This window comes from Triticum dicoccoides, chromosome 3A (genome assembly GCF_002162155.2).
Source record: "Triticum dicoccoides isolate Atlit2015 ecotype Zavitan chromosome 3A, WEW_v2.0, whole genome shotgun sequence".
Taxonomy (NCBI): Eukaryota; Viridiplantae; Streptophyta; class Magnoliopsida; order Poales; family Poaceae; genus Triticum; species Triticum dicoccoides.
Window position 1 is genome coordinate 132,023,879 of NC_041384.1, and position 26,452 is coordinate 132,050,330.

Here is a 26,452-nt window from a genome sequence, read left to right on the forward strand (position 1 = left end):
CGGACCTAAAATAAAATTTTCAAAAACGCGCATTTTCCCTATCCGAATAAAATGCAAATAAAACTCCGGCAAACAAAATTTGATCTATTTATTAAATCTTCATTTTCCTAAATTTGGGAAAGTCATATTATTCCCTCTCTTATATTTTTGATAACGGAAAATAATTGAAGATGAAATAAATAAATCAAATGATCCTCTTTTCAATTCGAGAAAACTCTCAAATATGAAAATAACGAAATCTCCAACTCTCTCCAAGGGTCCTTGAGTTGCGTGAAATTTCTAGGATCGACCAAAATGCAAGAAAATAAATTATGCATGATGATCTATTCCAAATTGAAAATAAATTCAAAGGGGCTTTGAATTTAATTCTTTGAAACTCCCAACTCATATTTCATATAATTTGAAGAAGTCATTTTATCTTCTCTCGTGAAAATCATTGAGTCGCATAAAGTTTCAGAATTGGGATATTTCCAAATGAAATTCAAATATTCTCAACACCCCTTGTCATTTAAATAAATGGAAGAAGTCATGTCATCTTCTCTCCGGGGTTTTGTGATGAAAAGAATTTGAATTCACGAAGATCAGAAAACCAATATGAAAGTTTGGGAAAGTCCTTTTATTCCCTCTCATTTAACTTTCAAAAAGTTTCGAATTCACTCACTTTCAGTCAATCAATCAAGCAATCAATCAAATCTATCTATTTGTTTATAACATTCCAAAATTTAGAATTTTGGGATGTTACAAGAAGTTTGCACAATTCTATCATTTTTCTTCTTCTTCTTTTGAGAAGAACTAGGAACATCAATATTATTTCTTTGAGAATCTTGCTCAATTCTCTTAGGGTGACCTTCAGGATACAAAGGTTCCTGAGTCATTCTACCAGTTCTAGTAGCCACTTTAATAGCATAATCATTTTTCTTACTATTCATTTCATCAAGCACTTCTTTTTGAGCCTTAAGCACTTGTTCTACTTGAGTGGTAACCGTAGAAGCATGTTTGCTAACAAGTTTAAGTTCACCTTTAACATTAGCCATATAATCACCCAAGCGTCTAATCATGTAAGCATTTTCTTTTAATTGTCTACCAAAATAAGCATTGAAGTCGCCTTGCTTAAACATAAAGTTATCAAACTCATCCAAGCACTGACTAGCAATTTTAGTAGGAGGGACTTCAGCTTTGTCATATCTATAGAGAGAATTTACCTTTACTACCTGTGTCGGGATATCGGGATCAGGAGGTTCTTCAATAAATAAAGAATTAAGATCATATGTTTCTTCAACAGGCGGTATATTAAGACCATATATTTCTTCAATAGGAGGTAAATTCTTAACGTCTTCAGCTTCAATACCTTTTTCTTTCATAGATTTATTTGCCTCTTGCATATCTTCGGGACTGAGAAATAGAACACCTCTCTTCTTCGGAGTTGGTTTAGGAAGAGGCTCAGTAATTGGAGCAGGAGCTGGATCAGGAGGTGCCCAATTATTTTCATTTGTCAACATATTATTTAATAGAATTTCCGCTTCATCCGGTGTTCTTTCCCTGAAAAGAGAACCAGCACAACTATCCAGGTAATCTCTGGAAGCATCGGTTAGTCCATTATAAAAGATATCAAGTATTTCGGGTTTCTTAATAGGATGATCAGGCAAAGCATTAAGTAACTTGAGAAGCCTCCCCCAAAGCTTGTGGGAGACTCTCTTCTTCAATTTGCACAAAATTATATATATCCCTCAAAGCAGCTTGTTTCTTATGAGCAGGGAAATATTTAGCAGAGAAGTAATAAATCATATCCTGGGGACTACGCACACAACCAGGATCAAGAGAATTGAACCATATCTTAGCATCACCCTTTAATGAGAACGGAAATATTTTGAGTATATAAAAGTAACGCGATCTCTCATCATTAGTAAATAGGGCAGCTATATCAATTAACTTAGTAAGATGTGCCACAACAGTTTCAGATTCATAGCCATAAAACGGATCAGATTCAACCAAAGTAATTATATCAGGATCAACAAACAATTCATAATCCTTATCAGGAACACAAATAGGTGAAGTAGCAAAAGCAGGGTCGGGTTTCATTTTTATCTCTAAGTGATTCTTTGTTCCATTTAATTAATAACCTCTTAAGCTCATATCTATCCCTGCAAGCTAAAATAGTGGCAGAAGATTCCATATCAAAAAGATAGCCCTCAGGAATAACTGGCATATTTTCATCATCACTATCATCATCGTATTCAGATTCAATAATTTCTTTTTCTCTAGCCCTAGCAATTTGTTCATCAAGAAATTCACCAAGGGGCACAGTAGTATCAGACATAGAAGCAGTTTCATCATAAGTGTCATGCATAGCAGAAGTGGCATCATCAATAACATGCGACATATCAGAAAGAATAGCAGAAGCAGGTGTAGGTCTCGCAAACTTACTCATAACAGAAGGTGAATCAAGTGCAGAGCTAGATGGCAGTTCCTTACCTCCCCTCATAGTTGAGGGATAGATCTTGGTTTTTGGATCTCTCAAGTTCTTCATAGTGTCCAGCAAATATAAATCCCAAGTGACTCAAAGAATAGAGCTATGCTCCCCGGCAACGGTGCCAGAAATTAGTCTTGATAACCCACAAGTGTAGGGGATCGCAACAGCTTTCGAGGGTAGAGTATTCAACCCAAATTTATTGATTCGACACAAGGGGAGCCAAAGAATATTCTCAAGAATTAGCAGCTGAGTTGTCAATTCAACCACCCCTGGAAACTTAGTATCTGCAGCAAAGTGTTTAGTAGCAAAGTAATATGATAGTGGTGGTAGCAGCAACAAAAGTAAAGACAGCAAGAGTAATGTTTTTGATATTTTGTAGTGATTGTAACAGTAGCAGCGGGAAAGTAAATAAGCGTAAACTAGTATATGGAAAACTCATAGGCACCGGATCAGTGATGGATAATTATGCCGGATGCGGTTCATCATGTAACAGCCATAACATAGGGTGACACAGAACTAGCTCCAATTCATCAATGTAATGTAGGCATGCATTCAGTATATAGTCATACATGCTTATGGAAAAGAACTTGCATGACATCTTTTGTCCTACCCTCCCGTGGCAGCGGGGTCCTATTGGAAACTAAGGGATATTAAGGCCTCCTTTTAATACAGAACCGGAACAAAGCATTAGCACATAGTGAATACATGAACTCCTCAAGCTATGGTCATCACCAGGAGTGGTCCCGATTATTGTCACTTTGGGGTTGCCGGATCATAATACATAGTAGGTGACTATAGACTTGCAAGATAGGATCAAGAACTCACATATATTCATGAAAACATAATAGGTTCAGATCTGAAATCATGGCACCCGGGACCTAGTGACAAGCATTAAGCATAGCAAAGTCATAGCAACATCAATCTCAGAACATAATGGACACTAGGGATCAAACCCTAACAAAACTAACTCGATTACATGATAAATCTCATCCAACCCATCACCGTCCAGCAAGCCTAGGATGGAATTACTCACGCACGGCGGTGAGCATCTTGAAATTGGTGATGGAGGATGGTTGATGATGACGATGGCGATGAATCCCCCTCTCCGGATCCCCAAACAGACTCCAGATCAGCCCTCCCGAGAGGTTTTAGGGCTTGGCGGCGGCTCCGTATCGTAAAACACGATGATTTCTTCTCTCTGATTTTTTTCTCTCCGAAAGCAAATATATAGAGTTGGAGTTGTCGTCGGAGGGCATCCAGGGGGCCCACGAGGTAGGGGGCACGCCCTAGGGTGGGGGGCGCCCCCCACCCTCGTGAGAAGGGTGTGGGACCCTGGTCTTCATCTTTGGCGAGGATTTTTATTATTTTTTCTAAGATGTTCCGTGGAGTTTCAGGTCATTCCGAGAATATTTGTTTTCTGCACATAAAACAACACCATGGCAATTCTGCTGAAAACAGCGTCAGCCCGGGTTAGTTCCATTCAAATCATACAAGTTAGAGTCCAAAACAAGGGCAAAAGTGTTTGCAAAAGTAGATACGACGGAGACGTATCATGGAACAATAAAAAATTATAGATACGACGGAGACGTATCAGAGACCTATTGGGGATCGTTGCAGAAATTAAAAAATTTCTATGCATCACCAAGATCAATCTATGGAGTAACTAGCAATGAGAGGGGAGTGCATCTTCATACCCTTGAAGATCGTGAGTCGGAAGCGTTGCAAGAACGCGGTTGGAGGAGTCGTACACATAGCTATTCAGATCGCGGCCGAATCCGATGTAAGCACCGAACAACGGTGCCTCCGCATCCAACACACGTGCAGCCCGGTGACGTCTCCCACGCCTTGATCCAGCAAGGAGGAGGGAGAGGTTGAGGAAGAAGGCTCCAACAGCAGCACAGCGGCGTGGTGGTGATGGAGTGGCAGTTCTCCGGCAGGGCTTCGCCAAGCTCACGCGGAGGAGGAGAGGTGTTGGGAAGGAGAGGGGCTGTGGCTTGGATGTGGTGTTGCAGCCCTCCCCTCGCCCCTCTATTTATAGGGAGAAGGGGGAAGGGGCCTGGCCCCTCTAGATGAGATCTAGAGGGGGGGCAAGGGGGGAGGGGGCTTGCCCCCCAAGCAGGGGGCGTCCCCTTTTAGGGTCCCCCCAAACCCTAGGCGCATGGGCCCTAGGGGGAAATGTTGCCCAGCCCACTAGGGGGTGGTTCCCTTCCACCTACAGCCCATAAGGCCCTCCAGGGCAGGTGGACCCTCCCGGTGGACCCCCGGAACCCCTCCGGTGGTCCCGGTACAATACCGGTATACCCCCGAATATTTCCGGTGACCGTATGATGACTTCCCATATATAAATCTTCACCTCCGGACTATTTTGGAACTCGTCGTGACATCCGGGATCTCATCCCGGACTCCGAACAACATTCAGTAATCACATACAAATCTTCCTAATAACCCTAGCGTCATCGAACCTTAAGTGTGTAGACCCTACGGGTTCGGGAACCATGCAGACATGACCGAGACAACTCTCCGGCCAATAACCAACAGCGGGATCTGGATACCCATGTTGGCTCCCACATGTTCCACGATGATCTCATCGGATGAACCACGATGTCGAATATTCAAGCAATCCCGTATACAATTCCCTTTGTCAATCGGTACGTTACTTCCCCGAGATTTGATCGTCAGTATCCCAATACCTCGTTCAATCTCGTTACCGGCAAGTCACTTTACTCGTTGCGTAACACATCATCCCGTGACCAACCCTTAGTCACATTGAGCTCATTACAATGATGTCTTACCGAGTGGGCCCAGAGATACCTCTCCGTCATATGGAGTGACAAATCCCAGTCTCAATTCGTGCCAATCAAACAGACACTTTCAGAGATACCCGTAGTGCACCTTAATAGTCACCCAGTTACGTTGTGATGTTTGGCACACCCAAAGTATTCCTACAGTATCCGGGAGTTGCACAATCTCATGGTCTAAGGAAAAGATACCTGACATTAGAAAAGCTTTAGTAGACGAACTACACGATCTTGCGCTATGCTTAGGATTGGGTCTTGTCCATCACATCATTCTCCTAATGATGTGATCCCGTTATCAATGACATCCAATGTCTATGGTCAGGAAACTGTAACCATCTATTGATCAACGAGCTAGTCAACTAGAGGCTCACTAGGGACATGTTGTGGTCTATGTATTCACACATGTATTACGATTTCTGAATAATACAATTATAGCATGAACAATAGACAATTATCATGAACAAGGAAATATAATAATAACCATTTTATTATTGCCTCTAGGGCATATTTCCAACAGTTTCCCACTTGCACTAGAGTCAATAATCTAGTTACATTGTGATGAATCGAACACCCAAAGAGTTCTGGTGTTGATCATGTTTTGCTCGAGGAAGAGGTTTAGTCAACGGATCTGCGACATTCAGGTACGTATGCACTTTACAAATATCTATGTCTCCATTTTGAACATTTTCACGAATGGAGTTGAAGCGACGCTTGATATGCCTGGTCTTCCTGTGAAACCTGCGCTCCTTGACAAGGGCAATAGCTCCAGTGTTATCACAGAAGAGTGTCATCGGGCCCGATGCATTGGGAATAACTCCTAGGTCGGTAATGAACTCCTTCATCCATATTGCTTCTTGTGCTGCCTCCGAGGCTGCCATGTACTCCGCTTCACATGTAGATCCCGCCACGACGCTATGTTTGCAACTACACCAGCTGACTGCCCCACCATTCAAAATATACACGTATCCGATTTGTGACTTGGAGTCATCCAGATCTGTGTCGAAGCTAGCATCGACGTAACCCTTTACGACGAGCTCTTGGTCACCTCCATAAATGTGAAACATATCCTTAGTCCTTTTCAGGTACTTCAGGATATTCTTGACCGCTGTCCAGTGTTCCATGCCGGGATTACTTTGGTACCTTCCTACCGAACTTACGGCAAGGTTTACATCAGGTCTGGTACACAGCATGGCATACATAATATACCCTATGGCCGAGGCATAGGGGACAACACTCATCTTTTCTCTATCTTCTGCCGTGGTCGGGCATTGAGTCGTGCTCAATCTCATACCTTGCAATACAGGAAAGAACCCCTTCTTGGACTGATCCATATTGAACTTCTTCATTTTCTTGTCAAGGTACGTACTTTGTGAAAGACCAATGAGGTGTCTCGATCTATCTCTATAGATCTTGATGCCTAATATATAAGCAGCTTCTCCAAGGTCCTTCATTGAAAAACACTTGTTCAAGTAGGCCTTTATGCTTTCCAAGAATTCTATATCATTTCCCATCAATAGTAGTCATCCACATATAATATGAGAAATGCTACAGAGCTCCCACTCACTTTCTTGTAAACACAGGCTTCTCCATAACTCTGCGTAAACCCAAACGCTTTGATCATCTCATCAAATCGAATGTTCCAACTCCAAGAGGCTTGCACCAGCCCATAGATTGAGCGTTGGAGCTTGCACACCTTGTCAGCATTCTTAGGATCGACAAAACCTTCCGGCTGCATCATATACAATTCTTCCTTAAGGAAACCATTAAGGAATGTTGTTTTGACGTCCATTTGCCATATCTCATAATCATAGAATGTGGCAATCGCTAACATGATTTGGACGGACTTCAACTTTGCTACGGGTGAGAAAGTCTCATCGTAGTCAACCCCTTGAACTTGTCGATAACCCTTAGCGACAAGCCGAGCCTTATAGATGGTCACATTACCATCCGCGCCTGTCTTCTTCTTAAAGATCCATTTATTTTCTATGGCTCCGATCATCAGGCAAGTCAGTCAAAGTCCATACTTAGTTTTCATACATGGATCCTATCTCGGATTTCATGGCTTCCAACCATTTGTCAGAATATGGGCCCGCCATCGCTTCTTCATAGTTCGAAGGTTCACCATTGTCTAACAACATGATTTCCAGGACAGGGTTGCCGTACCACTCTGGTGCGGAACATGTCCTTGTGGACCTATGAAGTTCAGTAGCAACCTGATCTGAACTTTCATGATCATCATCATTAACTTCCTCTCTAGTCGGTGCAGGCACCTCAGGAACATTTTCTTGAGCTGCGCCACTCTCCGGTTCAAGAGGCAATACTTCATCAAGTTCTACTTTCCTCCCACTTACTTCTTTCGAGAGAAACTCTTTCTCTAGAAAGGATCCATTCTTGGCAACAAAGATCTTGCCTTCGGATCCGAGGTAGAAGGTATACCCAATAGTTTCTTTAGGGTATCCTATGAAGACGCATTTTTCCGATTTGGGTTCGAGCTTTTCAGGTTGAAGTTTCTTGACATGAGCATCGCATCCCCAAACTTTCAAAAACGACAGCTTAGGTTTCTTACCAAACCACAATTCATATGGTGTCACCTCAACGGATTTCGACGGAACCCTATTTAAAGTGAATGCGGCAGTCTTAGCATAACCCCAAAATGACAGCGGTAGATCGGTAAGAGACATCATAGATCGTACCATATCCAATAGAGTGCGATTACGACGTCCGGACACACCATTACGATGAGGTGTTCCAGGCGGCATGAGTTGTGAAACAATTCCGCATTTCCTTAAGTGCGTGCCAAATTCGTGACTCAAATATTCTCCTCCATGATCTGATCGTAAGAACTTGATTTTCCTGTCACGTTGATTCTCAACCTCACTCTAAAATTCCTTGAACTTTTCAAAGGTCTCAGACTTGTGTTTCATTAAGTAGACATACCCATATCTACTCAAGTCACCAGTGAGGGTGAGAACATAACGATAGCCACCGCGAGCCTCAACACTCATTGGACCGCACACATCAGTATGTATGATTTCCAATAAGTTGGTTGCTCGCTCCGTTGTTCCGGAGAACGGAGTCTTGGTCATTTTACCCATGAGGCATGGTTCGCACATGTTAAATGATTCATAATCAAGAGACTCCAAAAGTCCATCTGCATGGAGTTTCTTCATGCGTTTGACACTAATGTGACCAAGGCGGCAGTGCCACAAGTATGTGGGACTATCATTATCAACCTTACATCTTTTGGCATTCACACTATGAATATGTGTAACATCACGTTCGAGATTAAATAAGAACAAACCATTGACCAGCGGGGCATGACCATAAAACATGTCTCTCATATAAATAGAACAACCATTATTCTCAGATTTAAATGAGTAGCCATCTCGCATTAAACGAGATCCAGATACAATGTTCATGCTCAAAGCTGGTACTAAATAACAATTATTGAGGTTTAAAACTAATCCCGTAGGTAAATGTAGAGGTAGCATGCCGACGGCGATCACATCGACTTTGGAACCATTCCCGACGCGCATCGTCACCTCGTCCTTCGCCAGTCTCCGTTTATTCTGCAGTTCCTGTTTTGAGTTACAAATATGAGCAACTGCACCAGTATCAAATACCCAGGAGCTACTACGAGCGCTGGTTAGGTACACATCAATAACATGTATATCGCATATACCTTTGGCATTGCCGTCCTTCTTATCCGCTAAGTACTTGGGGCAGTTCCACTTCCAGTGACCGTTTCCCTTGCAATAAAAGCACTCAGTCTCAGGCTTGGGTCCATTCTTTGGCTTCTTCCCGGTAGCTTGTTTACCGGGCGCGGCAACTCCCTTGCCGTCCTTCTTGAAGTTCTTTTTACCCTTGATTTCTTGAACTTAGTGGTTTTATTCACCATCAACACTTGATGTTCCTTTTTGATTTCCACCTCCGCTGATTTCAGCATTGAATGTACCTCAGGAATGGTCTTTTCCATCCCCTGCATATTGAAGTTCATCACAAAGCTCTTGTAGCTAGGTGGGAGCGACTGAAGGATTCTGTCAACCACCGCATCATCTGGGAGATTAACTCCCAGCTGAGACAAGTGGTTGTGCAACCCAAACATTTTGAGTATGTGCTCGCTGACGGAACTATTCTCCTCCATCTTACAACTGTAGAACTTGTCGAAGACTTCATATCTCTCGACCCGGGCATGAGCTTGGAAAACCATTTTCAGCTCTTGGAACATCTCATATGCTCCGTGTTGCTCAAAACGCTTTTGTAGCCCCGGTTCTAAGCTGTAAAGCATGCCGCATTGAACCAGGGAGTAATCATCACTACGCGTCTGCCAAGCGTTCATAACGTCTTGTTCTGCTAGGAAAACAGGTGCTTCACCTAGCGGTGCATCAAGGACATATGCTTTCCTGGCAGCTATGATGATAATAATCAGGTTACGGACCCAGTCCGTGTAGTTGCTGTCATCGTCTTTCAGCTTGGTTTTCTCTAGGAACGCGTTGAAGTTGAGGGCAACATTAGCGTGGGCCATTTGATCTACAAGACATATTGCAAAGATTTTTAGACTATGTTCATGATAATTAAGTTCATCTAATAAAATTATTTAATGAACTCCCACTCAGATAGACATCCCTCTAGTCATCTAAGTGATACATGATCCCAGTCAACTAGGCCGTGTCCGATCATCACGTGAGACGGACTAGTCATCATCGATGAACATTTTCATGTTGATCGTATCTTCTATACGACTCATGTTCGACCTTTCGGTCTTCCGTGTTCCGAGGCCATGTCTGTACATGCTAGGCTCGTCAAGTCAACCTAAGTGTATTGCATGTGTAAATCTGGCTTACACCCATTGTATGCGAACGTTAGAACCTATCACACCTGATCATCACGTGGTGCTTCGGAACAACGGACCTTAGCAACGGTGCACAGTTAGGGGGAACACTTTCTTGAAATTATTGCGAGGGATCATCTTATTTATGCTATCATCGTTCTAAGAAAATAAGATGTAAAACATGATAAACATCACATGCAATCAAATAGTGACATGATATGGCCAATATCATTTTTCTCCTTTTGATCTCCATCTTCGGGGCGCCATGATCATCATTGTCACTGGCATGACACCATGACCTCCATCATCATGATCTCCATCATTGTGTCTTCATGAAGTTGTCTCACCAACTATTACTTCTACTACTATGGCTAACAGTTAGCAATAAAGTAAAGTAATTATATGACGTTTATGTTGACAAGCAGGTCATAAATAAATTAAGACAACTCCTATGGCTCCTGCCGGTTGTCATACTCATCGACTTGCAAGTCGTGATTCCTATTACAAGAACATGATCAATCTCATACATCACATATATCATTCATCACATCCTTTTGGCCATATCACATCACATGACATATGCTGCAAGAACAAGTTAGACGTCCTCTAATTGTTGTTGCAAGTTTTTTTACGTGGCTGCTATAGGTTTCTAGCAAGAACGTTTCTTACCTATGCCAAAACCACAACGTGATATGCCAATTTCTATTTACCCTTCGTAAGGACCCTTTTCATCGAATCAGATCCGACTAAAGTGGGAGAGACAGACACCTGCTAGCCACCTTATGCAACTAGTGCATGTTAGTCGGTGGAACCAGTCTCAGGTAAGTGTACGTGTAAGGTCGGTCCGGGCCGCTTCATCCCACGATGCCGCCGAATCAATATAAGACTAGTAACGGCAAGTAAATTGACAAAATCAACGCCCACAACAACTTGTGTTCTACTCGTGCATACAAACTACGCATAGACCTAGCTCATGATGCCACTGTTGGGGATCGTTGCAGAAATTAAAAAAATTCTACGCATCACCAAGATCAATCTATGGAGTAGCTAGCAACGAGAGAGAGGGGAGTGCATCTTCATACCCTTGAAGATCGCGAGTCGGAAGCGTTGCAAGAACGCGGTTGGAGGAGTCGTACATGTAGCGATTCAGATCGCGGCCGAATCCGATCTAAGCACCGAACAATAGTGCCTCCGTGTTCAACACACGTGCAACCCGGTGACGTCTCCCGCACCTTGATCCAGCAAGGAGGAGGGAGAGGTTGAGGAAGAAGGCTCCAACAGCAGCACGACGGCATGGTGGTGATGGAGTGGCAGTTCTCCGGCAGGGCTTCGCCAAGCTCATGCGGAGGAGGAGAGGTGTTGGGAAGGGGAGGGGCTGCGACTTGGATGTGGTGTTGCAGCCTTCCCCTCGCCCCTCTATTTATAGGGAGAAGGGGGAAGGGGCCCGACCCCTCTAGATGAGATCTAGAGGGGGGCAAGGGGGAGGGGGCTTGCCCCCCAAGCAGGGGGCGCCCCCTTTTAGGGTCCCCCCAAACCCTAGGCGCATGGGCCCTAGGGGGGAATGTTGCCCAGCCCACTAGGGGGTGGTTCCCTTCCACCTACAGCCCATAAGGCCCTCCGGGGCAGGTGGACCCTCCCGTGGATCCCCGGAACCCCTCCGGTGGTCCCAGTACAATACCGGTATACCCCCGAATATTTCTGGTGACCGTATGATGACTTCCCATATATAAATCTTCACCTCTGGACTATTTCGGAACTCCTCATGACGTCCGGGATCTCATCCGGGACTCCGAACAACATTCGGTAATCACATACAAATCTTCCTAATAACCCTAGCGTCATCGAACCTTAAGTGTGTAGACCCTACGGGTTCGGGAACCATGCAGACATGACCGACACAACTCTCCGGCCAATAACCAACAGCATGATCTGGATACCCATGTTGGCTCCCACATGTTCCACGATGATCTCATCGGATGAACCACGATGTCGAGGATTCAAGCAATCCCGTATACAATTCCCTTTGTCAATTGGTATGTTACTTGCCCGAGATTCGATCGTCAGTATCCTAATACCTCGTTCAATCTCATTACCGGCAAGTCACTTTACTCGTTGCGTAACACATCATCCCGTGACCAACCCTTAGTCACATTGAGCTCATTACGATGATGTCTTACCGAGTGGGCCCAAAGATACCTCTCCGTCATACGGAGTGACAAATCCCAGTCTCGATTTGTGCCAACCCAACAGACACTTTCAGAGATACCCGTAGTGCACCTTTATAGTCACCTAGTTACATTGTGACGTTTGGCACACCCAAAGTATTCCTACAGTATCCGGGAGTTGCACAATCTCATGGTCTAAGGAAAAGATACTTGACATTAGAAAAGCTTTAGCAGACGAACTACACGATCTTGCGCTATGCTTAGGATTGGGTCTTGTCCATCACATCATTCTCCTAATGATGTGATCCCATTATCAATGATATCCAATGTCCATGGTCAGGAAACCGTAACCATCTATTAATCAACGAGCTAGTCAACTAGAGGCTCACTAGGGACATGTTGTGGTCTATGTATTCACACATGTATTACGATTTACGGATAATACAATTATTGGATGAACAATAGACAATTACCATGAACAAGGGAATATAATAATAACCATTTTATTATTGCCTCTAGGGCATATTTCCAACAAGACCTTGGACGATGATCCTTTGGGAGAAATCGCACGCCACTCCGATGTCCTCGCGGCCGCAAGACTCGGTGCTTCCTGCACCAGTCTTTTCAAGACGGTGCTTAAAAAGGCTTGGGAAAAGGCCATGCTTGTTGGTCTTCCATGCGTCCTCGAGGAGAAGGTTCTTCTATGGGACAATCCTTCGAACAGTCCACTGCTCCGTGGCCATGGTTGCACGTTGACTTCGCTAGAGTTTCCGACATTGAGAGGTAGTAGGATTTTGTCCGATGAGCAGGTCAGTAATGGAGTTTGATCATGTAGTACTTAGTTATTCCATTTCCGTCCCGTAATTTCTACGCTGCCCACTGTCTTATATATAGGTATGGGTCAGTGCCAACGAAGATTGGCTTGCATACCTCTGGCCGGATACCACCATCATTTTGCACAGCATCCACAGTAGTGCGGCCGTTCGGGTAGACCCCTTCTCCACCATTGGGATCGGCCTTCCGAACTGGTTGGGCTTGATTACGTATGATGATGCCTACATGAGATTGAAGAAGATAGCAATTGCAGACCCGCTGACAAAGCGACGCGGCTACGACGATTACTATATCATCGCGGTGTTCGACATAAGGATTGCCATCAATGCAAGAGGCAGTAACGGCAGAGGCTGGCGCATGTTGGCGGCGGCAGATTTGTACCCCTACACGTTCGAAGAAGCCATGCACCATATAGGCCGCATATTCGCGGTGACTAGATAGGGGACTTGTTTCATCTGGTTGCCATCCTACAGTACGGGAGATTACAAACGGAATGCACCAACCATCATTTGCATCCCTAATGGTACTCCATTATTTTGCAGGGACCAGTCATCCCGCGATCAAAATAAGATCGCCGATCCTGGATGTGCATTTGCATCCGCAATTCGGTCGAACCTGGAACCTTGTAGCTAACTTTGGCATATTGGGATCAACTATCTTAGCAGTCGTTACCCATGGTACCACTGATGTGCAACATGGTCACACAATCTACCATGATCGGACCATCACCATCTACCCAGGTATTCCATTTTTTAACCCTCTCGCCTTCTCTTTCACTGTTGTACCAGTACTCTACTTACGTACTAGTAGGAGTACTTTTTACCTTGGAGTACTTTTTACCCACTAGCTGCCACCATTTTTGTTTTTCCATGTCTTACTATCTCATCCATGTAACCAAGAGTGGCTATATATAATAAGCCGGTTATTTTACTTCCTCTATACCAGAGTAGTACTATTTGCTGCATAGTATTACTGACCGCCATATTTGAGCACAACATTATTATGCATGGACCTTGACTATGTACGTCACCATGTGTCCAGATTTGAGATGCCGCGTGTACCAGATGAATGGCGACGAGTTCGACCCCTCGTGATGCTACGTGGGTGCCGAGGAACACTCTTGGAGAGTACCTGGTTTTAATTGGGGACAACTACCCCATTGTGAACCGGATGCCACCTTCCATGCACGACACGGAAGGCCTGCCGTTCATGAAGCAGGGCTGTGTCTTCAGTGTGCACCGCCGGATGAACGACATGCTGGGACACACTATCCCTGATTTACGCCGCTTCAGCTTGGATGAGTCTCCATCGTGTGGAACCGGACTAGAAAGCTGCGACATTAATTCCCGTTGCCCACCGCTATGGATCGTGCCATCCATGAAGAACACCTGGGACTGGAACTGGAGGAGGACATGTAGCCCATCTATAACGTGTAAGTGGAGTACGGTAAATTGTGAATGGTTGCGCCGTGAATATATGTAGACTAGTCGTGCACAAATTTATGACATGAATTGGAGATGAACTTGTGTGGCATACTGGCATTTGTCCTTTAGAATTTATTACTAGTAAATGTGTTTTGTGTTCGTGCAAGTTGTGTGGTTGTTGCACGGGCTCCGACACGCTCTTTGAGAAAAAAGTGGCACATCTTTGGATATATGTGACGTGGCGGCATCATACAGTAGCATCGTTCGCTATAGTTGTAGTACGCTCCTACTAGGATGACAACTCCTATAAAACCTTGCGCTTGGCTCTTTGCCTCTTCGGGAGGTTCAACAGTTCGTACTCGTGTGAACCTTGCACTTGGCTCTTCGCCTTTTCGGAAGGTCCAACAATGATGATACTACAGTACACATTATGCTTCTGGCAATCTGACACCGATGGAACTGCTGCACGTCCACCGCGAGGGCGAGGGCGAGGGAGAGGGAGAGGGCGCTGTAGGCAAAACCCTCTCCTCGTCCTGCGAACCACCACGCGCGTGGGCGAGGGAGAGGCATAGTAAGCAAGCTTCTCCTCGTTCGGCGAGTTGACGGGACACATCAAAGAAGTACTAGTACTAGTCCATACTACGTCCTTTCCGGTTAATATGGCTTAATTTGAAACCAGAAAAATACACTGGCGGTCAACGTATGTAACAATACGCTCTTTACGGTCACTATATATAGTTTTGCGGTGATTATACGATGACTAGCTCATCGTAGAGCATCGTATTGCACCCTACTGACCGGCCACATAGTCGACGTGGCACTTTGTTGACTGGTTAAATTGTCACCTGGTTTCTGGGTCCCACATGTCAGTTGGCAGAGCAAAGAAATCTGCTAAAAAATAAAAGAGTGTAGTACATCTACACTTCCAATGCATTTAGCCTTTAATCTAAATCGATATTGATTGACTAATGCACCAAGTTGTGCTCTAGGTATAGCCTACATGTTTATCCTTAATTACAGCATGCAACGACCTTCATTTAATCTTATTCTCTCAATGGTCGCATGCACACATAAGTCTGCTACTTTTGGGCATTAATTATGCCCTGGTCAATGTGTAAATCTCTAAATGTACAATCTTTCATGGACATAGGGAGTAAGTTGAGCACTTGAGCGTGAGCGTGTGTGTTGCGTCGTGTGCTGTGTGTCGCATGGGTGCATGAGTGTTGCATGCGTCCATGTGTACGTGTTAGTGTTGCATGTTGCATGCATGCATTCATGCATGGGGCTTACTCCCTCCTATTGACATGTTCATATTTCAAGCTTCCTCTGTTCCCTCCATATGATTATACTCCCTCTGTTCCCAAATATAGAGTAAAATCCTCCCTCTGTTCCCAAATACGGAATAAAATCCTCCCTCTGTTCCCGAATATGGAGTATTTGTCTTTCTAGAGATTTCAACAAGTGACTAAGTACGGAGCAAAATGAGTGAAGTGAGTGTAGAGGCATTGGGATAATGTAGAAAGGAAGTCTTCGCGATCCATTATTCCCCATCTCGGTCAGAGAGAACTATTCAACTAGTCTTCACAGTGAAGTGACAATACATGCTGCAGCAGATGGGACACTTAATTAATAAGCTGAACCAGCGTGTTGGTGTTACTAAATCAGCCTTACCCAGTACTGCCATCATGTTTGCTAGTAGAGCACGCTTCTGTCCTCCATTAACTGACATATGGGCCCTCTTGTGGTAGACACATATGTCATCGGTGTAACTATTTACACTCCGAAGGACGGTATATCCTGGTAGTAGTAGTAGTAGAATTGAGATTTAATGCACTTTCTTCCCCGTCTTCCACTCTTCTTCCTCCTCTCTTCTTCTTCCTCCTCTCTTCCCCATCGTCGGCCGCACACCATTTCCCCCCGCTCTCTGCTCGCCCGCCCGCGCTATCTTCCTTGGTAGCTCACACGTACCATATCCCCCCGCTCACTGCTCGGCCACACAAGGAGAAGCTTCTTCGCTCGCCCGCCCAAATCCACTTCCCCGCTGGCTCGCAGGCACCGAAAACCCCAATGGCAGAACCCACTGACACGCAGAGCCGTGATTGGAATTCCCTCCCCAATGATCTCTTGGAGCAGATCTGTAATCATATGGACCTACTCAGCACCGTCTGTCTGGCCGCATGCTCAGTGTCTTTGTACCGTCTACTCGTCTGCAACCGGCCGGCTCTTTTCAAGACACCCTGCTTGCTGATGCCCGATCCTCACAGGTGGCCCAGACACCGTCTTGACGATCCTACGGAGGTTGCCATGGTGCCCCTCGACATGCTACCAGTACCAGTCCACCTGTCCTTCATTCGCGGCCACTACTGGGCGGGCATGAAGGCCAACTGGATCGTCCTTATCCACCAATCCGGTAGTCCGTGGCGTCTCGTGGATATCTACTCCCAGCGGGAGATCACCCTTCCATCTTTGGATACCGCCGCCATCGAGCCTTGCGTCCTGCCGGACACTCCTGCCTACTACGCACGAGACGCGTCGAGCTTTTGGCTCGACCTCTGTTTGCTGAAGGTTGTAATCTATGAGGTGCCCACACCATCAGAAGACTACATGGATTACAAGCTCATTGCCTTGTTCAACATGGGATTAGTCTATCTGGAATCCGGTCGTGATACATGGTTATGGCTCATCGTCGATCCTCTTTACCCAACATTTCTGTCTGATGCTATTGTGCATGATGGCATCGTTTATGCAGTCGATGCACATATTGGCTGCCTATACTGGTGGAATCTATCATCGTGTAATTGTTCTATCTCATCTCATCTTTACCTTAAGAATATGACTGCCTGTTCATTGTTACAAATTTAGAATATATAGTATGTCTATAACCACATCATTGCTATATGTTCCTCTCATTTCCTAGATTTTTATGACCACACATGTTATTGTTAGAGTTGATATGAGAACAATTGGTATCTAATGATTGTTAGAATAGATATTATGAGTATAACCTCATGATTGCTATATGTTACTCCCATTTCCAGGATTTTTATAACAACGCATGTTATAAAATAGAGTTGATATGATAACTATATAGTAAGTGCTATGGTAGAATATGAGTAGGCCCTGTCATATCTGTTTTCCTCTCATTGTTACATGATGTTTGAACCATGATATATTGCTAGAATATGAAAGCCATTGGCTTATTTTTTTTAACTTGGGGTATGATTATGACCATGGCATTGCAATTCTCTGTCTATGACATGTGTCACTGTTATAATAATCTTAATTCCACACATACTCTGAACATGATTGTTTATTTTTGTCCTTTTGGTCTCCAATTTGAATTGTTGCAGCAGATGCAAATGCGCTGGCCTTCATGGTTCTAGGACCTGGAATCATACCAGCCAATGGGTGGTGGTTTATCGCTCGTTTAGCTGACGGTGCTCATTTGATGCTCATTTGCACGTACCAAATTGACCAAACCATTTCATCAAACCGCATGCAGTACAATGCCTGGGCATTCGTGACATTGATGGCTATGGCTGCTTCATGTTCGAGAAAGATCCCAGCTCTGTTGGGCCAGGCATATTCAACTGGAGGCGGGTTTACAGCCTCGGCAACCACTCCATGTTCCTCGGGCTCAATTATCCGATCATCCAACCAATCATCGATCATATCACCGGCGATGATTACCGTGCTATGCAACTTCCATTCGCTAGGGGGACTGTGCTTACACATCATACCATGGGTTTCATGAATCACCATATCCAAAGATTCGTCGACACAGCTTGTTGCCAGATAATCTTCAGTGTGTGAAAGGCATCAAGCTTCCATGCGATGGATGGCTTTTGCAAACCCGACATGCGGCGATGTGGTCATGCCAACAGCAAATATGCACAACTTGATTCGTACTGATATGTAGGCTGAGCCATGTATTCTGCTGATGTAGCATGACCCTCTTTTGTTGGATATTATGTACTGTTGTTAGTTTGAAGCACTCCTCTGGTTTGAAGGATAGATACCTTTCTGGGATCAAGTGCATCCTAACTCACCTACGCAGGATGTACTGATAATGATGATGGAGATGTTGTGCAGTATATATATATATATATCACTTAGGCTTCAAGTGCGTACTTAATAGTTAAACCTATGGCTAAAATGTGACACTAAATACGACTAGTAAGTAGTACATCAGCACTACTAGTATACGTCGGTTAAATTATTCATCATGTCCACACATTGAATTGACGTGACAACACGCTGCGCGTGAGGTGACACAAGAATCCCGGCGGCGTGTTCGGGTATTCTGGACTTCAGATTTGGAGTACCACTTATCTGTCAAAATCTTTCATCATTCACATAAAACAGTCGATTGATCATACATTGAGTACCATATAACTGGAAATTAACCCATGCAATTCGAAGAAGGATTGGCCGGTGCTGCCGGCTGGTGTCAAGTTCGATCCCACAGATCAGGAGCTGATCAAGCACCTTGAGGCCAAAGTGAGTGCTGATAGCGCGAGATCTCACCCTCTTATCGATTTGTTCATACCAACCATCGACAGCGAGCACGGCATATGCTACACCCATCCTGAGAAACTTCCAGGTAAGACACCGATCGGCCGTCTACTTGCACAAACATATTCCTTTGTTTATAGCTCTATTTTTATTTTTAGACGTAGACCTGGTGAAGCAATTACAATTTGACAGTTAATAAAAAGTGAAACAAGTGACTGCAACATGCCAAAGATGTTATGAAAGTGCTAACTACGTACACTAAAACCTGTATTCGACAATACTGCATGTGTCACACTGAGTGGCCTAAGCAAGCATTTCTTCCAGCACACTTCCAGGGCGTTCAAAAGGGGCACGTGGACGCGTCGCAAGATACAGTCGGAGTGTGGCATGCACGCGATGTGGCACAACACCGGCAATACCTTGCCGGTGATGGTCAACGGCCGGCAGACGAGCATCAAAAAGGTTCTGGCGCTGCACACCAACAAGAACTTCAACCAGCAGAGGACCAACTAGGTGATGCACCAGTACCACCTCGGGGACCTGGAGCAAGAAAAGGAGCGGGAGCTGGTCCTCTGCAAGATTTTCTACCAGACGAACACTAGGGCCAGGAGTAAAAAGATTATAAGTTAGTTTGGTATTGGTACTTGTACTACCTTGTCGTCTACAAGTTGGTATTGTTTTTAACGATCTTTTGGTATGAACTTGGCATTTGCTTCCAACCATCATGCCGAGGGTCGACGTGGATATAAAGCTGAATCATTTGTTTAAAAATGAATTTGCAGGCACCTGATTTTTATTTGATGGGTGCTATCTCTTGAGCACTGTGTTGGATTTCCCCGAAGAGGAAAGGATGATGCAACAAAGTAGCGTAAGTATTTCCCTCAGTTTTTGAGAACCAAGGTATCAATCCAGTAGGAGGCTACGCGCGAGTCCCTCGTACCTGCACAAAGCAAATAGCTCCTCGCAACCAACGCGATAAGGGGTTGTCAATCCCTTTATGGTCACTTACGAGAGTGAGATCTGATAGATATGATAAGATAATATTTTTGGTATTTTTATGATAAAGATGCAAAGTAAAGTAAAAGCAAAGGAAATAACTAAGTATTGGAAGATTAATATGATGAAGATAGACCCGGGGCCAAAGGTTTCACTAGTGGCTTCTCTCAAGAGCATAGGTAATTTACGGTGGATGAACGAATTACTGTTGAGCAATTGACAAAATTGAGCATAGTTATGAGAATATCTAGGTATGATCATGTATATAGGCATCACGTCCAAGACAAGTAGACCGACTCCTGCCTGCATCTACTACTATTACTCCACTCATCGACCGCTATCCAGCATGTATCTAGAGTATTAAGTTCATGAAAACAAAGTAACACCTTAAGCAAGATGACATGATGTAGAGGGATAAACTCATGCAATATGATGAAAACCCCATATTGTTATCCCCGATGGCAACAATACAATACATGCCTTGCTGCCCCTACTGTCACTGGGAAAGGACACCGCAAGATTGAACCCAAAGCTAAGCACTTCTCCCATTGCAAGAAAGATCAATCTAGTAGGCCAAACCAAACTGTTAATTCAAAGAGACTTGCAAAGATAACCAATCATACATAAAAGAATTCAGAGAAGATTCAAATATTGTTCATAGATAGACTTGATCATAAACCCACAATTCATCGGTCTCAACAAACACACCGCAAAAAGAAGATTACATCGAATAGTTCTCCAAAGAGAGGGGGAGAACATTGTATTGAGGTCCAAAAAGAGAGAAGAAGCCATCTAGCTAATAACTATGGACCCGTAGGTCTGAGGTAAACTACTCACACTTCATCGGAGGGGCTATGGTGTTGATGTAGAAGCCCTCCGTGATGGATACCCCCTTTGGCGGAGCTCCGGAACAGGCCCCAAGATGGGATCTCGTGGATACAGAAAGTTGCGGCGGTGGAATTAGGGTTTTGGCTCTGTATCTGATCGTTTGGGGTATGTAGGTATATATAGGAGGAAGGAGTACGTCGGTGGAGCAACAGGGGGCCCACGAGGGTGGAGGGCGCGTCTGGGGGGGTAGGCGCGCCCCCTACCTCGTGGGCTCCTCCTTTGTTTCTTGACGTAGGGTCCAAGTCTCCTGGATCATGTTCGGTGAGAAAATCACGTTCCCAAAGGTTTCATTCCGTTTGGACTCCGTTTGATATTCCTTTTCTTCGAAACTCTAAGATAGGCAAAAATAGCAATTCTGGGCTGGGCCTCCGGTTAATAGGTTAGTCCCAAAAATAATATAAAAGTGGATAATAAAGCCCAATAATGTCCAAAACAGTAGATAATATAGCATGGAGCAATCAAAAATTATAGATAAGTTGGAGACGTATCAAGCATCCCCAAGCTTAATTCCTGCTCGTCCTCGAGTAGGTATATGATAAAAACAGAATTTTTGATGCGGAGTGCTACCTGGCATAATTTTAATGTACTTCTTCTTAATTGCGGTATGAATATTCAGATCCGAAAGATTCAAGATAAATGTTCATATTGACATAAAAATAATAATACTTCAAGCATACTAACTAAGCAATTATGTCATCCCAAAATAACATGGCCAAAGAAAGTTCATCCCTACAAAATCATATAGTTTAGTCATGCTCCATTTTCGTCACACAAGAATGCTCTCATCATGCACAACCCCGATGACAAGCCAAGCAATTATTTCATACTTTAGTAATCTCAAACCTATAAACTTTCATGCAATATATGAGCGCGGGCCATGGATATAGCACTATGGGTGGAATAGAATATGATGATGGAGGTTATGTGGAGAAGACAAAAAGGAGAAAGTCTCACATCAACGAGGCTAATCAATGGTCTATGGAGATGCCCATCGATTGATGTTAATGCAAGGAGTAGGGATTGCCATGCAACAGATGCACTAGAGCTATAAATGTATGAAAGCTCAACAAAAGAAACTAAGTGGGTGTGCATCCAACTTGCTTGCTCATGAAGACCTAGGCCACTTGAGGAGGCCCATTGTTGGAATATACAAGCCAAGTTCTATAATGAAAAAATCCCACTAGTATATGAAAGTGACAAAACAAAAGACTCTCTATCATGAAGATTATGGTGCTACTTTGAAGCACAAGTGTGGCAAAGGATAGTAGCATTGTCTCCTTTTTTATTTGGCCTTTCTTTTTTGGCCTTTCTCCTTTTTTTAGGACAATTCTCTATGAATGATGGTCATCACACTTCTATTTATTTACAACTCAAGAATTACAAGTCGATACTTAGAACAAGATATGACTCTATATGAATGCCTCCGGCGGTATACCGGGTTATGCAGTGAACCAAGAGTGACATTTATGAAAGAATTATGAATGGTGGCTTTGCCACAAATACTATGTCAACTCGATGATCATGCTAAGCAATATGACAATGATGAATGTGTCATGATACACGGAATGGTGGAAAGTTGCATGGCAATATATCTCGGAATGGCTATGGAAATGCCATAATAGGTAGGTATGGTGGCTGTTTTGAGGAAGATATAAGGAGGTTTATGTGTGAAAGAGTGTATCATATCACGGGGTTTGGATGCACCGGCGAAGTTTGCACCAACTCTCAATGTGAGAAAGGGCAATGCACGGTACCGAAGAGGCTAGCAATGATGGAAGGGTGAGAGTGCATATAATCCATGGACTCAACATTAGTCATAAAGAACTCACATACTTATTGAAAAAATCTACAAGTCATCAAAAACCAAGCACTACGCGCATGCTCCTAGGGGGATAGATTGGTAGGAAAAGACCATCGCTCGTCCCCGACCGCCACTCATAAGGAGGACAATCAAATAACACCTCATATTTCAAATTTGTTACATAACGTTTACCATACGTGCATGCTACGGGACTTGCAAACTTCAACCCAAGCATTTCTTCAAATTCACAACTACTCAACTAGCACGACTTTGATATTATTACCTCCATATCTCAAAACAACCATCAAGCATCAAACTTCTCTTAGTATTCAAAACACTCATAAGAATTATTTTTACTAATCTTGAATACCTAGAATATTAGGATTATTTAAACAAATTACCATGCTATTTAAGACTCTCAAAATAATCTAAGTGAAGCATGAGAGATCAATAGTTTCTATAAAACAAATCCACCACCGTGCTCTAAAAGATATAAGTGAAGTACTTAGAGCAAAACTATATTACTCAAAAAGATATAAGTGAAGCACATAGAGTATTCTAACAAATTACAAATCATGTATGGCTCTCTCAAAAGGTGTGTACAGCAAGGATGATTGTGGTAAACTAAAAAGAAAAGACTCAAATCATACAAGACGCTCCAAGCAAAACACATATCATGTGGTGAATAAAAATATAGCTCCAAGTAAAGTTACCGATAGAAGAGGACGAAAAGAGGGGATGCCTTCTGGGGCATCCCCAAGCTTTGGCTTTTAGGTGTCCTTAGATTATCTTGTGGGTTCCATGGGAATCCCAAAGCTTAGGCTCTTGCCACTCCTTGTTCCATAATCCATCAAATCTTTACTCAAAAGTTGAAAACTTCACAACACAAAACTTAAAGTAGAAAATCTCGTGAGCTCCGTTAGCGAAAGAAAAAAACACCACTTCAAGGTACTGTAATGAACTCATTATTTATTTATATTGGTGTTAAACCTACTGTATTCCAACTTCTCTATGGTTTATAAACTATTTTACTAGCCATAGATTCATCAAAATAAGCAAACAACACACAAAAAACAGAATCTGTCAAAAACAGAACAGTCTGTAGTAATCTGTAGCTAGCGCAAGATCTGGAACCCCAAAAATTCTAAAATAAATTGCTGGGCGTGAGGAATTTATCTATTAATAATCTGCAAAAATAATTAACTAAATAGAACTTTCCAAATAAAAATGGCAGCAGTTCTCGTGAGCACTAAAGTTTCTATTTTTTACAGCAAGATATCAAGACTTTCCCCAAGTCTTCCCAACGGTTCTACTTGGCACAAACACTAATTAAACACAAAAAACACAACCTAAACAGAGGCTAGATAAATTATTTATTACTAAAAAGGAGCAAAAAGCAAGGAATAAAAATAAAATTGGGTTGCCTTCCAACAAGCGCTATCGTTTAACGCCCCTAGCTAGGCATAAAAAGCAAGGGTAGATCTAGGTATTGCCATCTTTGGTTGGAAATTCTTCAATGAGGCATCTACCATCCTTAGGAATTTCTTTATTTTTAGTTATTATCAAACTTTTAGGCACAAGATCAAAAAATTCATTTGTAACAAATGGTTCCTTAATGATAGCAACAAGATTGGGATGGATACTTATAGATTTGAGATCCGCATTTTCCTTACTAGAGGATTCACCCTTATTTTTAGGAACATACATAAGCTTGGCAATTTTAGTAGGAGGACTTGGAGTATTCTTTATGGAAGAAAAAGTGGTTGCCAAGTTGGTAATGATACCTTCAAGCTTATCGATCCTAGTGGAATCATGATTTATTTTCTCATTAACTATGGGTTCCTTCTCTTTAATATTTTTCAAAGTGACTCCTACTTTAGATACATATTGAGAGATTCGGTTGTGGATCTTTTTATCCAAATTTTCAATGGACTCTATGGTAGCAACCTTATTTTCAATAATTTCGAGCCTTTGCATTACATGCTCCAAAGTTAATACAGTCCCATTAACCAAAAGAGGCGGTGAGCCAAATAAATCTATCATAGCATTATAAGAATCAAAAGTGTGGCTACCCAAGAAATTCCCTCCGGTAATGGTATCAAGTACATATCTGTACCAAGGAGCAACGCCTACACAAAAATTGTGAAGAAGAACGGAAGTAGATTGCTTCCTGGTAGATTTATTTTGTGCATTGCAAATTCTATACCAAGTGTCTTTTAGATTTTCTCCCTCCCTTTGCTTAAAATTTAGAATTTCATTCTTGGGATACAACAGAGAAGATAAGGGACTAGCCATAACGACAAGCAAAGGGAAAAGAGGCAAACAGAAAAAGAGAAGGAGGATAGAGAGAGAGGGGAATAAAACGGCAAGGGTGAAGTGGGGGAGAGGAAAACAAGAGGCAAATGGCAAATAATGTAATGCGGGAGATAAAGATTGTGATGGGTACTTGGTATGTTTGACTTTTGCGTAGACTCCCCGGAAACGGCGCTAGAAATTCTTCTTGCTACCTCTTGAGCACTGCATTGGATTTCCCCGAAGAGGAAAGGATGATGCAGCAAAGTAGCATAAGTATTTCTCTCAGTTTTTGAGAACCAAGGTATCAATCCAGTAGGAGGCTATGCACGAGTCCCTCGTACCTGCACAAAGCAAATAGCTCCTCGCAACCAACGCGATAAGGGGTTGTCAATCCCTTCATGGTCACTTACGAGAGTGAGATCTGATAGATATGATAAGATAATATTTTTGGTATTTTTATGATAAAGATGCAAAGTAAAATAAAAGCAAAGGAAATAACTAAGTATTGGAAGATTAATATGATGAAGATAGACCCGGGGGCCATAGGTTTCACTAGTGGCTTCTCTCAAGAGCATAGGTAATTTAGGGTGGGTGAACGAATTACTGTTGAGCAATTGACAAAATTGAGCATAGTTATGAGAATATCTAGGTATGATCATGTATATAGGCATCATGTCCAAGACAAGTAGACCGACTCCTGCCTGCATCTACTACTATTACTCCACTCATCGACCCCTATCCAGCATGCATCTAGAGTATTAAGTTTACAAAAACAGAGTAACGCCTTAATAAAGATGACATGATGTAGAGGGATAAACTCATGCAATATGATGAAAACCCCATCTTGTTATCCTCGATGGCAACAATACAATACGTGCCTTACTGCGCCTATTGTCACTGGGAAAGGACACTGCAAGATTGAACCCAAAGCTAAGCACTTCTCCCATTGCAAGAAAGATCAATCTAGTAGGCCAAACCAAACTGATAATTCGACGAGACTTGCAAAGATAACCAATCATACATAAAAGAATTCAGAGAAGATTCAAATATTGTTCATAGATATACTTGATCATAAACCCACAATTCATCGTTCTCAACAAACACACCGCAAAAAGAAGATTACATCAAATAGTTCTCCACAAGAGAGGGGGAGAACATTGTATTGAGATCCAAAAAGAGAGAAGAAGCCATCTAGCTAATAACTATGGACCCGTAGGTCTGAGGTAAACTACTCACACTTCATCGGAGGGGCTATGGTGTTGATGTAGAAGCCCTCCATGATGGATACCCCCTCCGGCGGAGCTCCGGAACAGGCCCCAAGATGGTATCTCATGGATACAGAAAGTTGCGGTGGTGGAATTAGGGTTTTGGCTCTGTATCAGATCGTTTGGGGGTACGTAGGTATATATAGGAGGAAGGAGTACGTCGGTGGAGC